Here is a 13,147-nt window from a genome sequence, read left to right as displayed (position 1 = left end):
ATTCCCAATGCTCCCCAACATTGGCCCTGCCTTCAGCTGCCTGCTGCTGAGATGACTATCCAAACTCCGGCAGTCCCACCCCTAACCCTCTATCTCTCTGTCTGTCTGTCTGTCACTCTCTCTCCTTTAAGATGTCCCTTCAAACTGAGCTCCGTGATGGAGCTTGTGTTGACTCGCGCCGATGTGGGGCTCAAGGTCTGATTTCTCAAAGGGATGTGCGACGTTCTGCTGCACTCAAGGTACTATGGAAACACCAGTTGTTGTTGCTTCCTCCCTCAGCATTGACCAGTTAAATTGATAAGGACTGCCCCCTGGTGTTTGGGGCATGCAACTGAAGTCAGGGTCAGCATGAGGACCTTGAGAGCTCTGTCCTCTGTTGCCCACCTGTAATCAGTTTACCCTTCCTTGGGGAAGAAGGTTGTGGAAGTCGTGAGTTATTGTGAAACAGAGTCAGAGATGAACTGGTTTTTTAGTTAATTCTTGGAGTGTGGGGATCACTGGTTCGGCCTGCATTCACTGTCCCATCTCTCACTGTCCAGAGTCAGCCATGTTGCTGTGAGGTCTGGAGTCATGTGTAGGCCTGGACTGGGTGAAGATGGCAGATTTCCTTCGTTGAAGGGGACATTAGTGAACCAGATAGGCCTACCCTTGATAACAACTGTCATCAGAGTCTCAATCCCAGATTTTTAGTCTAATTCATCTGCCCACGGGGTGATTTGAATCTTGGTCCCCATTACCCACTACATTCGTGCCACACAGGTGCTGGGCAATGACCATCTCTAACAGGAGAGAATCTAACCATCGCCCCCTTGACATTCAATGGTGTTACCATCACTGAATCCCCCTCCCCCCACTATCAACATCCTGGGAGTTACCGTCTCCAACAAGGGAGAGAGAATCTAACCATCGCCCCCTTGACATTCAATGGCGTTACCATCACTGAATCTCCCTTCCCCCACTATCAACATCCTGGGGGTTACCGTCTCCAACAAGAGAGAGAATCTAACCATCGCCCTCTTGGTGTTCAATGGCGTTACCATCACTGAATCTCCCTTCCCCCACTATCAACATCCTGGGGGTTACCGTCTCCAACAAGAGAGAGAATCTAACCATCGCCCTCTTGGTGTTCAATGGCGTTACCATCACTGAATCCCCTTCCCCCGACTATCAACATCCTGGAGGTTACCGTCTCCAACAAGAGAGAATATAACCATCGCCCCCATGACATTCAATGGTGTTACCGTCACTGAATCCCCCTCCCCCACTATCAACATCCTGGGGGTTACCGTCTCCAACAAGAGAGAGAGAATCTAACCATCGCCCCCTTGGTGTTCAATGGTGTTACCATCACTGAATCCCCTTCCCCACTATCAACATCCTGGGGGTTACCATCTCCAACAAAAGAGAATCTAACCGTCGCCCCCATGACATTCAATGGTGTTACCATCACTGAATCCTCTTCCCCCACTATCAACATCCTGGGGGTTACCATCTCCAACAAAAGAGAATCTAACCGTCGCCCCCATGACATTCAATGGTGTTATGATCATCAAATCCTTCACTATCAACATCCTGGGGTGGCCATCTCCAACGAGAGACAATTTAATTATCACCACCTTGACATTCAATGGTATTACCATCACTGAATGCCCCCAGTATCATCATCTTGGTAGGCTACTATTGACCAGAAACTCAACTGGATTCGCTACATAGACACAGTGGCTATAGGATCGGGTCAGAGGCTTGGAATACTGTGGCTAGTAATTCTCCTCCTGACTCTCCCCCCAAAGCCTGTCCACCATCAACAAGGCACAAGTCAGGGAGGGTGAGGGAATACTCCCCACTTGCCCTGGATGGGAGCAGCTCCAACAACACTCAAGAAGCTCGACACTGTCCAGGGACAGAGCAGCTCCTGCTTGATTGGTACCGTATCCACAAAAATTCACTTCCTCCATCACCGACGTTCAGTAGCAACAGAGTGTACCATCTCCAAGATGCTCTGCAGAAATTCACCACAGCTCCCTCTAAATCCATGAACACTTCCAACTGGAAGGACAAGAGCAGCAGACACATGGGAACACCACCCACTCCAAGCTCCCCTCCGAGCAATTCACCGTCCCGACTCGGAAATATATCGCCGTTCCTTCACTGTCGCTGGGTCAGAATCTGGAATTCCCTCCCTCAGGGTGTTGGGGGTCAACCCACAGCAGGGAGACTGCAGCGGTTCAAGCAGGCAGCTCATCAACACTTTCTCAAGTGGGGGCAACTAGGGATGGGGCAGTAAATGTTAGCCGGCTAGTGACGCCCATGTCCCACAAGTGAATAACGAATTCCTGGGTCTTTGGATGAATTGTTTGGCGATAATTAACGTCAGTAAGTGTGAGGCTATCCGTTTCATACCGAGTAAGGGTACTTTCGAGACATGACACAGTTAAGTACAATGGACATCCAAAAGAGAATCTAACCGTCGCCCCCATGACATTCAATGGTGTTATGATCATCAAATCCTTCACTATCAACATCCTGGGGTGGCCATCTCCAACGAGAGACAATTTAATTATCACCACCTTGACATTCAATGGTATTACCATCACTGAATGCCCCCAGTATCATCATCTTGGTAGGCTACTATTGACCAGAAACTCAACTGGATTCGCTACATAGACACAGTGGCTATAGGATCGGGTCAGAGGCTTGGAATACTGTGGCTAGTAATTCTCCTCCTGACTCTCCCCCCAAAGCCTGTCCACCATCAACAAGGCACAAGTCAGGGAGGGTGAGGGAATACTCCCCACTTGCCCTGGATGGGAGCAGCTCCAACAACACTCAAGAAGCTCGACACTGTCCAGGGACAGAGCAGCTCCTGCTTGATTGGTACCGTATCCACAAAAATTCACTTCCTCCATCACCGACGTTCAGTAGCAACAGAGTGTACCATCTCCAAGATGCTCTGCAGAAATTCACCACAGCTCCCTCTAAATCCATGAACACTTCCAACTGGAAGGACAAGAGCAGCAGACACATGGGAACACCACCCACTCCAAGCTCCCCTCCGAGCAATTCACCGTCCCGACTCGGAAATATATCGCCGTTCCTTCACTGTCGCTGGGTCAGAATCTGGAATTCCCTCCCTCAGGGTGTTGGGGGTCAACCCACAGCAGGGAGACTGCAGCGGTTCAAGCAGGCAGCTCATCAACACTTTCTCAAGTGGGGGCAACTAGGGACGGGGCAGTAAATGTTAGCCGGCTAGTGACGCCCATGTCCCACAAGTGAATAACGAATTCCTGGGTCTTTGGATGAATTGTTTGGCGATAATTAACGTCAGTAAGTGTGAGGCTATCCGTTTCATACCGAGTAAGGGTACTTTCGAGACATGACACAGTTAAGTACAATGGACATCCAAATAGATGGGTGGGGGAGGGGGAATAGATTGGGGGTTGGTGTTCAGGTGCATAGATCTGCAAAATGTCACAAACAGGTACAGAAAGTAATTAAGTAAGTTGATCGAATGCTGGTCTTTATATCTGGAGGACGGCAGCACAATCACACAGAACTAGAGGGGCATAGGTTTAGGGTGAGAGGGGAAAGATATAAAAGAGACCTAAGGGGCAACCTTTTCACCCAGAGGGTGGTACGCGTATGGAATTAACAGCTAGAGGATGTGGTGGAGTCTGGTACAATTACAGCATTTAAGAGGCATTTGGATGGGTATATGAATAGGAAGGGTTTGGAGGGATATGGGCCAGGTGCTGGCAGGTGGGACTAGATTGGGTTGGGATATCTGGTCGGTATGAACGGGTTGGACCGAAGGGTCTGTTACCGTGCAGGACATCTCTGTGACTCTGTAAGTGCTGCAGTTATACAAACCTCTGACTAGCCACTGCTTGGAGTACTGTGAGCAGACCTGGGCACTGCACCTTCAGAAGGATAGACAATAGGTGCAGGAGTAGGCTATTCGGCCCTTCGAGCCAGCACCACCATTCATTATGATCGTGGCTGATCATCCACAATCAGTATCCTGGTCCTTCCTTATCCCCATAACCCTTGATTCCATTACCTTTAAGAGCTCTATCCATCTCTTTCTTGAAAGTATCCAGAGACTTGGCCCTCACAGCCTTCTGGGGCAGAGCATTCCACAAATCCGCCATGCTCTGGGTATACCAGCCTAGGAGGGAGTATAATGTAGGTTTGCAAAAAACGAGACCTGGACTTCCTGGGTTAAGTTATGAGGAGAGATTATACAAAGGAGGCCTGTTTGTCCTAGTGTTAGAAGGTTAAGGGGTGAACTGATCGAGGTTTTCAAGATATTAACAGGAAAAGACAGGGGAGACAAGGATAAACTATTTTCACAGATTGGAGACTCTAGCACTAGGGGGCATAGTTTTATGAACTAGGGCCGGACTGTTCAGGAGAGATGTTAGGAAGCACATCTACACATCACAGAATCCCGACAGTGTGAAAACAGGACATTTGCTCCATCGGGTCCACACTGAACCTTCGATGCACATCCCACCAGTAACCATCTCCCAACCCTATCCCTGTAATCCTGCATTTCCTACAGCCAATCCACCCTAACCTGTACATCACTGGGCACTACGGGGACAATTTAGAACGGCCAATCCACCCGAACCCGCACATCCCTGGGCACTACGGGGACAATTTAGAACGGACAATCCACCCTAACCTGCACAGCCCTGGGCACTACGGGGACAATTTAGCACGGCCAATCCCACCCTAACCTGCACAGCCCTGGGCACTATGGGGACAATTTAGCACGGCCAATCCACCCTAACCTGTACATCCCTGGGCACTACGTGGACAATTTAGAACGGCCAATCCACCCTAACCTGTACATCCCTGGGCACTACGGGGACAATTTAGCACGGCCAATCCACCCTAACCTGCACAGCCCTGGGCACTACGGGGACAATTTAGCACGGGCCAATCCACCCTAACCTGCACATCCCTGGGCACTACGGGGAGAATTTAGCACGGCCAATCCACCCTAACCTGCACATCCCTGGGCACTACGGGACAATTTAGCACGGCCAATCCACCCGAACCTGCACATCCCTGGGCACTACGGGGACAATTTAGCACGGCCAATCCACCCTAACCTGCACATCCCTGGGCACTATGGGACAATTTAGCACTGTCAATACACCCTAACCTGTACATCCCTGGGCACTACGGGTATAATTTAGCACGGCCAATCCACCCTAACCTGCACATCCCTGGGCACTATGGGGACAATTTAGCACGGCCAATCCACCCTAACCTGCACATCCCTGGGCACTATGGGACAATTTAGCACGGTCAATACACCCTAACCTGCACATCCCTGGGCACTACGGGGATAATTTAGCACGGCCAATCCACCCTAACCTGCACATCCCTGGGCACTACGGGGACAATTTAGCATGGCCAATCCACCCTAACCTGCACATCCCTGGGCACTACGGGACAATTTAGCACGGCCAATCCACCCTAACCTGTACATCCCTGCGCACTAAGGGGACAATTTAGCACGGTCAATCCACCCTAACCTGCACATCCCTGGGCACTACGGGACAATTTAGCATGGCCAATCCACCCTAACCTGCACATCCCTGGGCACTACGGGACAATTTAGCACGGCCAATCCACCCTAACCTGTACATCCCTGGGCACTAAGGGGACAATTTAGCACAGCCAATCCACCCTAACCTGCACATCCATGGGCACTACGGGGACAATTTAGCACAGCCAATCCACCCTAACCTGCACATCCATGGGCACCAAGGGGACAATCTAGCACGGCCAATCCACCCTAACCTGCACATCCCTGGGCACTACGGGACAATTAAGCACGGCCAATCCACGCTAACCTGCACATCCCTGGGCACTACGGGGACAATTTAGCACGGCCAATCCCACCCTAATGTGTACATCCCTGGTCACTATGGGACAATTTAGCACGGCCAATCCACCCTAACCTGCACATCCCTGGGCACTACGGGACAATTTAGCACGGCCAATCCACCCTAACCTGCACATCCCTGGGCACTATGGGACAATTTAGCACGGCCAATCCACCCTAACCTGCACACCCCTGGGCACTACGGGACAATTTAGCACGGCCAATCCACCCTAACCTGCACATCCCTGGGCACCAAGGGGACAATTTAGCACGGCCAATCCACCCTAACCTGCACATCCCTGGGCACTACGGGACGATTTAGCACGGCCAATCCACGCTAACCTGCACATCCCTGGGCACTACGGGGACAATTTAGCACGGCCAAACCACCCTAACCTGCACATCCCTGAGCACTACGGGGACAATTTAGCACGGCCAATCCACCCTAACCTGTACATCCCTGGGCACTACGGGGACAATTTAGCACGGCCAATCCACCCTAACCTGTACATCCCTGGGCACTATGGGACAATTTAGCACGGCCAATCCACCCTAACCTGCACATCCCTGGGCACTACGGGACAATTTAGCACGGCCAATCCACCCTAATCTGGACATCCCTGGGCACTACGGGACAATTTAGCACGGCCAATCCACCCTAACCTGTACATCCCTGGGCACTACAGGGACAATTTAGCACGGCCAATCCACCCTAACCTGTACATCCCTGGTCACTATGGGACAATTTAGCACGGCCAATCCACCCTAACCTGCACATCCCTGGGCACTACGGGACAATTTAGCACGGCCAATCCACCCTAATCTGGACATCCCTGGGCACTACGGGACAATTTAGCACGGCCAATCCACCCTAACCTGTACATCCCTGGGCACTACAGGGACAATTTAGCACGGCCAATCCACTCTAACCTGCACATCCCAGGGCACTACGGGGACAATTTAGCACGGCCAATCCACCCTAACCTGTACATCCCTGGGCACTATGGGACAATTTAGCATGGCCAATCCACCCTAACCTGCACATCCCTGGGCACTATGGGGACAATTTAGCACGGCCAATCCACCCTAACCTGTACATCCCTGGGCACTACGGGGACAATTTAGCACGGCCAATCCACCCTGACCTGCACATCCCTGGGCACTATGGGGACAATTTAGCACGGCCAATCCACCCTAACCTGTACATCCCTGGGCACTACAGGGACAATTTAGCACGGCCAATCCACTCTAACCTGCACATCCCAGGGCACTACGGGGACAATTTAGCACGGCCAATCCACCCTAACCTGTACATCCCTGGGCACTATGGGACAATTTAGCATGGCCAATCCACCCTAACCCGCACATCCCTGGGCACTATGGGGACAATTTAACACGACCAATCCACCCTAACCTGCACATCCCTGGGCACTACGGGGACAATTTAGCACGGCCAATCCACCCTGACCTGCACATCCCTGGGCACTATGGGACAATTTAGCACGGCCAATCCCACCCTAACCTGTACATCCCTGGGCACTACGGGGACAATTTAGCACGGCCAATACACCCTGACCTGCACATCCCTGGGCACTATGGGGACAATTTAGCACGACCAATCCACCCTAACCTGCACATCCCTGGGCACTACGGGGACAATTTAGCACGGCCAATCCACCCTAACCTGTACATCCCTGGGCACTACGGGGACAATTTAGCATGGCCAATCCAACCTGACCTGCACATCCCTGGGCACTATGGGGACAATTTAGCACGACCAATCCACCCTAACCTGCACATCCCTGGGCACTAAGGGGACAATTTAGCACGGCCAATCCACCCTAACCTGTACATCCCTGGGCACTACGGGGACAATTTAGCACGGCCAATCCACCCTGACCTGCATATCCCTGGGCACTACGGGGACAATTTAGCACGACCAATCCACCCTGACCTGCACATCCCTGGGCACTATGGGGACAATTTAGCACGACCAATCCACCCTAACCTGTACATCCCTGGGCACTATGGGGACAATTTAGCACGACCAATCCACCCTAACCTGCACATCCCTGGGCACTACTGGACAATTTAGCACGGGCCAATCCACCCTAACCTGTACATCCCTGGGCACTACGGGGACAATTTAGCACGGCCAATCCCACCCTAACCTGTACATCCCTGGGCACTATGGGACAATTTAGCATGGCCAATCCACCCTAACCTGCACATCCCTGGGCACTATGGGGACAATTTAGCACGGCCAATCCACCCTAACCTGTACATCCCTGGGCACTACGGGGACAATTTAGCACGGCCAATCCACCCTGACCTGCACATCCCTGGGCACTATGGGGACAATTTAGCACGGCCAATCCACCCTAACCTGTACATCCCTGGGCACTACAGGGACAATTTAGCACGGCCAATCCACTCTAACCTGCACATCCCAGGGCACTACGGGGACAATTTAGCACGGCCAATCCACCCTAACCTGTACATCCCTGGGCACTATGGGACAATTTAGCATGGCCAATCCACCCTAACCTGCACATCCCTGGGCACTATGGGGACAATTTAGCACGACCAATCCACCCTAACCTGCACATCCCTGGGCACTACGGGGACAATTTAGCACGGCCAATCCACCCTGACCTGCACATCCCTGGGCACTATGGGGACAATTTAGCACGGCCAATACACCCTGACCTGCACATCCCTGGGCACTATGGGGACAATTTAGCACGACCAATCCACCCTAACCTGCACATCCCTGGGCACTACGGGGACAATTTAGCACGGCCAATCCACCCTAACCTGTACATCCCTGGGCACTACGGGGACAATTTAGCACGACCAATCCACCCTAACCTGCACATCCCTGGGCACTACGGGGACAATTTAGCACGGCCAATCCACCCTGACCTGCACATCCCTGGGCACTATGGGGACAATTTAGCACGGCCAATACACCCTGACCTGCACATCCCTGGGCACTATGGGGACAATTTAGCACGACCAATCCACCCTAACCTGCACATCCCTGGGCACTATGGGGACAATTTAGCACGACCAATCCACCCTAACCTGCACATCCCTGGGCACTATGGGGACAATTTAGCACGGCCAATCCACCCTAACCTGTACATCCCTGGGCACTACGGGGACAATTTAGCACGGCCAATCCACCCTGACCTGCATATCCCTGGGCACTACGGGGACAATTTAGCACGACCAATCCACCCTAACCTGCACATCCCTGGGCACTATGGGGACAATTTAGCACGACCAATCCACCCTAACCTGTACATCCCTGGGCACTACAGGGACAATTTAGCACGACCAATCCACCCTAACCTGTACATCCCTGGGCACTATGGGGACAATTTAGCACGACCAATCCACCCTAACCTGCACATCCCTGGGCACTACTGGACAATTTAGCACGGGCCAATCCACCCTAACCTGTACATCCCTGGGCACTACGGGGACAATTTAGCATGGCCAATCCACCCTAACCTGTACATCCCTGGGCACTACGGGGACAATTTAGCACGGCCAATCCACCCTAACCTGCACATCCCTGGGCACTACTGGACAATTAGCATGGCTGATCCACCCTAACCTGTACATCCCTGGGCACTACGGGGACAATTTAGCACGGCCAATCCACCCTAACCTGTACATCCCTGGGCACTACTGGACAATTAGCATGGCCAATCCACCCTAACCTGCAAGTCTTTGGACTATGGGTGGAAACCCGTGCACTCAAAGGAAACCCATGCAGAAATGGGGATAGAATTTGCAAACTCCACACGGACAAGTCGTCTCCTGAGGGTGGAATCGAACCTGGGTCCCTAGTTCCCTAGTGAGGCAGCAGCACTAACTACTGAGCCACCTTGGGTGGCATTTGTTTGGAGCTCTCTTCCACAAATAGTAATAGATGCCGGATCAGTTGTTTGTTTTAAATCCAAGACTAGATAAATCTGTGTTCAGCAAAGGTATTAAAGGTCAAAGGCAAGTCACAGAGTTATACAGCACGGAAACAGACCCTCTGGTCCAACTTCTCCATGCCAGCACTGATATCCCAGACTCATCTAGTACCACTTGGTACGTGAAATTCGGCCACAGATTGGCTGTGATCTCATTGAATGGTGGAACACACTACAAGGGGCTGAATGGCCTTCTCCTCTTCCTATGTTGCTAATTCTACTCGGCCACCATCTCCAGACCGGGCAGATTCATAGAGTCATAGAGATGTCCTGCACGGTAACAGACCCTTCGGTCCAACCCGTCCATGCTGACCAGATATCCCAACCCAATCTAGTCCCACCTGCCAGCACCGGGCTCACATCCCTCCAAACCCTTCCTATTCATATCCCCATCCAACTGCCTCTTAAATGTTGTAATTGTACCAGTCCCCACCACATCCTCTGGCAGCTCATTCCATACACGTACCACCCTCTGGGGGAAAACGTTGCTCCTTAGGTCTCTTTTTTTCTTGCCCCTCTCACCCCAAACCTATGCCCTCTATTCCTGGACTCCCCGACCCCAGGGAAAATACTTTGTCTATTTACCCTATCCACGCCCCCCCCCCCCATGACTTTGTAAACCTCTATAAGGTCACCCCTCAGCCTCCGACGCTCCAGGGAAAACAGCCCCAGCCTGTAGAGCCTCTCCCTGTAGCTCAGATCCTCCAACCCTGGCAACATCCTTGTAAATCTTTTCTGAACCCTTTCAAGTTTCACAACATCTTTCCAATAGGAAGGAGACCAGAATTGCACGCAATATTCCAACAGTGGCCTAACCAATGTACTGTACAGCGCAATATGACCCTCCCAACTCCTGTACTCAATACTCTGACCAATAAAGGAAAGCATACCAAACGCTGCCTTCACTATCCTATCGACCTGCGACTCCACTTTCAAGGAGCTATGAACCTGCCCTCCAAGGTCTCTTTATTCAGCAACACTCCCCAGGACCTTACCATTAAGTGTATAAGTCCTGCTAAGATTTGCTTTCCCAAAATGCAGCCCCTCGCATTTATCTGAATTAAACTCCATCTGCCACTTCTCAGCCCATTGGCCCATCTGGTCCAGATCCTGTTGTAATCTGAGGAAACCCTCTTCGCTGTCCACTACACCTCCAATTTTGGGGTCATCTGCAAACTTACTAACTGTACCTCTTATGCTCACATCCAAATCATTTATGCAAATTCAACTGGACGCTGGCTGCTCTCTCCCTCCCCCCTGCTGATTCCGACTGGGAAATGAGACCAATCTCTCTTGCTCCCTGCTGCGTTCCTCTGTGTGGCTGTTGTCACATTTATTTGGGCCTGGGTAACAGACAGGAGCATGATGGCACAGCTTGCTTTCTCCAGAGTCAACGCAGCCAGCAATGTCTCCCTGTTAGTTTGGATCAAAGAGTGGCTCATTCCACAGGAGAGTTTATTGCTCCCAGAATGTTCAGCATGAGCACCTCACAGTAAATGCATTACTCTTCAGGAAGTGTCACGTTGTGTAGGACACAACAGCACATTGGCAAAAAAAACTACAGTCCCACGCTCAGCAGCAAGTTAGTGACCCAGATAATGTTCTTTGATTTCAGCTCCATCTCTCATCACTCCGATCCAACTGTGGAGCCACACCGTCGGAGGGTCAGCGCTGAGGGAGCATCATTGTTGGAGGGTCAGCAGTGAGGGAGCAGGCACTGTTGGAGGGTCAGTGCTAAGGAAGTGTGCACTATTGGAGGGTCAGCGCTGAGGGAGCGGGTGCTGTTGGAGGGTCAGCGCTGAGGGAGCGGGTGCTGTCGGGGGGTCAGCGCTGAGGGAGCAGGCACTGTTGGAGGGCCAACGCTGAGGGAGCGGGTGCTGTCGGGGGGTCAGCGCTAAGGGAGCAGGCACTGTTGCAGGGTCAGCGCTGAGGGAGAGCTGCACTGTTGGCAGGTCAGTGCTGAGAGAGGCAGTTAGACTTGGTGGCATATTAAAGGGTGCAGTGAGTGAGGGGAGAGTGGGGTAAGACTGGGTGGGGTATTAAAGAGAGCAGGGAGAGAGGAGGAGAGTGGGATTAGACTGGGTGGGGTATTAAAGAGAGCAGGGAGAGAGGAGGAGAGTGGGATTAGACTGGGTGGGATATTAAAGGGAGTGAGGAGTGAGGGGGGACAGTGGGATTAGACTGGGTGGGATATTAAAGGGAGCGGGGAGTGAGGGGGGAGAGTGGGGTTAGACTGGGTGGGGTATTAAAGGGAGCAGGCAGTGAGGGGGAGAGTGGGATTAGACTGGGTGGGATATTAAAGGGAGCGGGGAGTGAGGGGGAGAGTGGGATTAGACTGGGTGGGATATTAAAGGGAGCGGGGAGTGAGGGGGAGAGTGGGATTAGACTGGGTGGGATATTAAAGGGAGCGGGGAGTGAGAGGGAGAGTGGGATTAGACTGGGTGGGATATTAAAGGGAGCGGGGAGAGTGGGATTAAACTGGGTGGGATATTAAAGGGAGCGAGGAGTGAGGCAGGACAGTGGGATTAGACTGGGTGGGATATTAAAGGGAGCGGGGAGTGAGGGGGGAGAGTGGGGTTAGACTGGGTGGGATATTAAAGGGAGTGGGGAGTGAGGGGGAGAGTGGGATTAGACTGGGTGGGATATTAAAGGGAGTGGGGAGTGAGGGGGGAGAGTGGGATTAGACTGGGTGGGATATTAAAGGGAGCAGGGAGTGAGGGGGAGAGTGAGGTTAGACTGGGTGGGATATTAAAGGGAGCGGGGAGTGAGGGGGAGAGTGGGATTAGACTGGGTGGGATATTAAAGGGAGCGGGGAGTGAGAGGGAGAGTGGGATTAGACTGGGTGGGATATTAAAGGGAGCGGGGAGAGTGGGATTAAACTGGGTGGGATATTAAAGGGAGCGAGGAGTGAGGCAGGACAGTGGGATTAGACTGGGTGGGATATTAAAGGGAGCGGGGAGTGAGGGGGGAGAGTGGGGTTAGACTGGGTGGGATATTACAGGGAGCGGGGAGTGAGGGGGAGAGTGGGATTAGACTGGGTGGGATATTAAAGCGAGCAGGGAGTGAGGGAGGAGAGTGGGATTAGACTGGGTGGGGTATTAAAGGGAGTGGAGAGTGAGGGGGAGAGTGGGATTAGACTGGGTGGGATATTAAAGGGAGTGGGGAGTGAGGGGGAGAGTGGGATTAGAGTGGATGGGATATTAAAGGGAGTGGGGAGTGAGGGGGAGAGTGGGATTAGAGTGGGTGGGATATTAAA

The sequence above is a fragment of the Chiloscyllium punctatum genome, chromosome 50 (assembly GCF_047496795.1).
Source record: "Chiloscyllium punctatum isolate Juve2018m chromosome 50, sChiPun1.3, whole genome shotgun sequence".
Classification (NCBI taxonomy): Eukaryota; Metazoa; Chordata; class Chondrichthyes; order Orectolobiformes; family Hemiscylliidae; genus Chiloscyllium; species Chiloscyllium punctatum.
The sequence above is the reverse complement of the archived record's forward strand: the minus strand, read 5'-3'. Positions refer to the sequence as shown.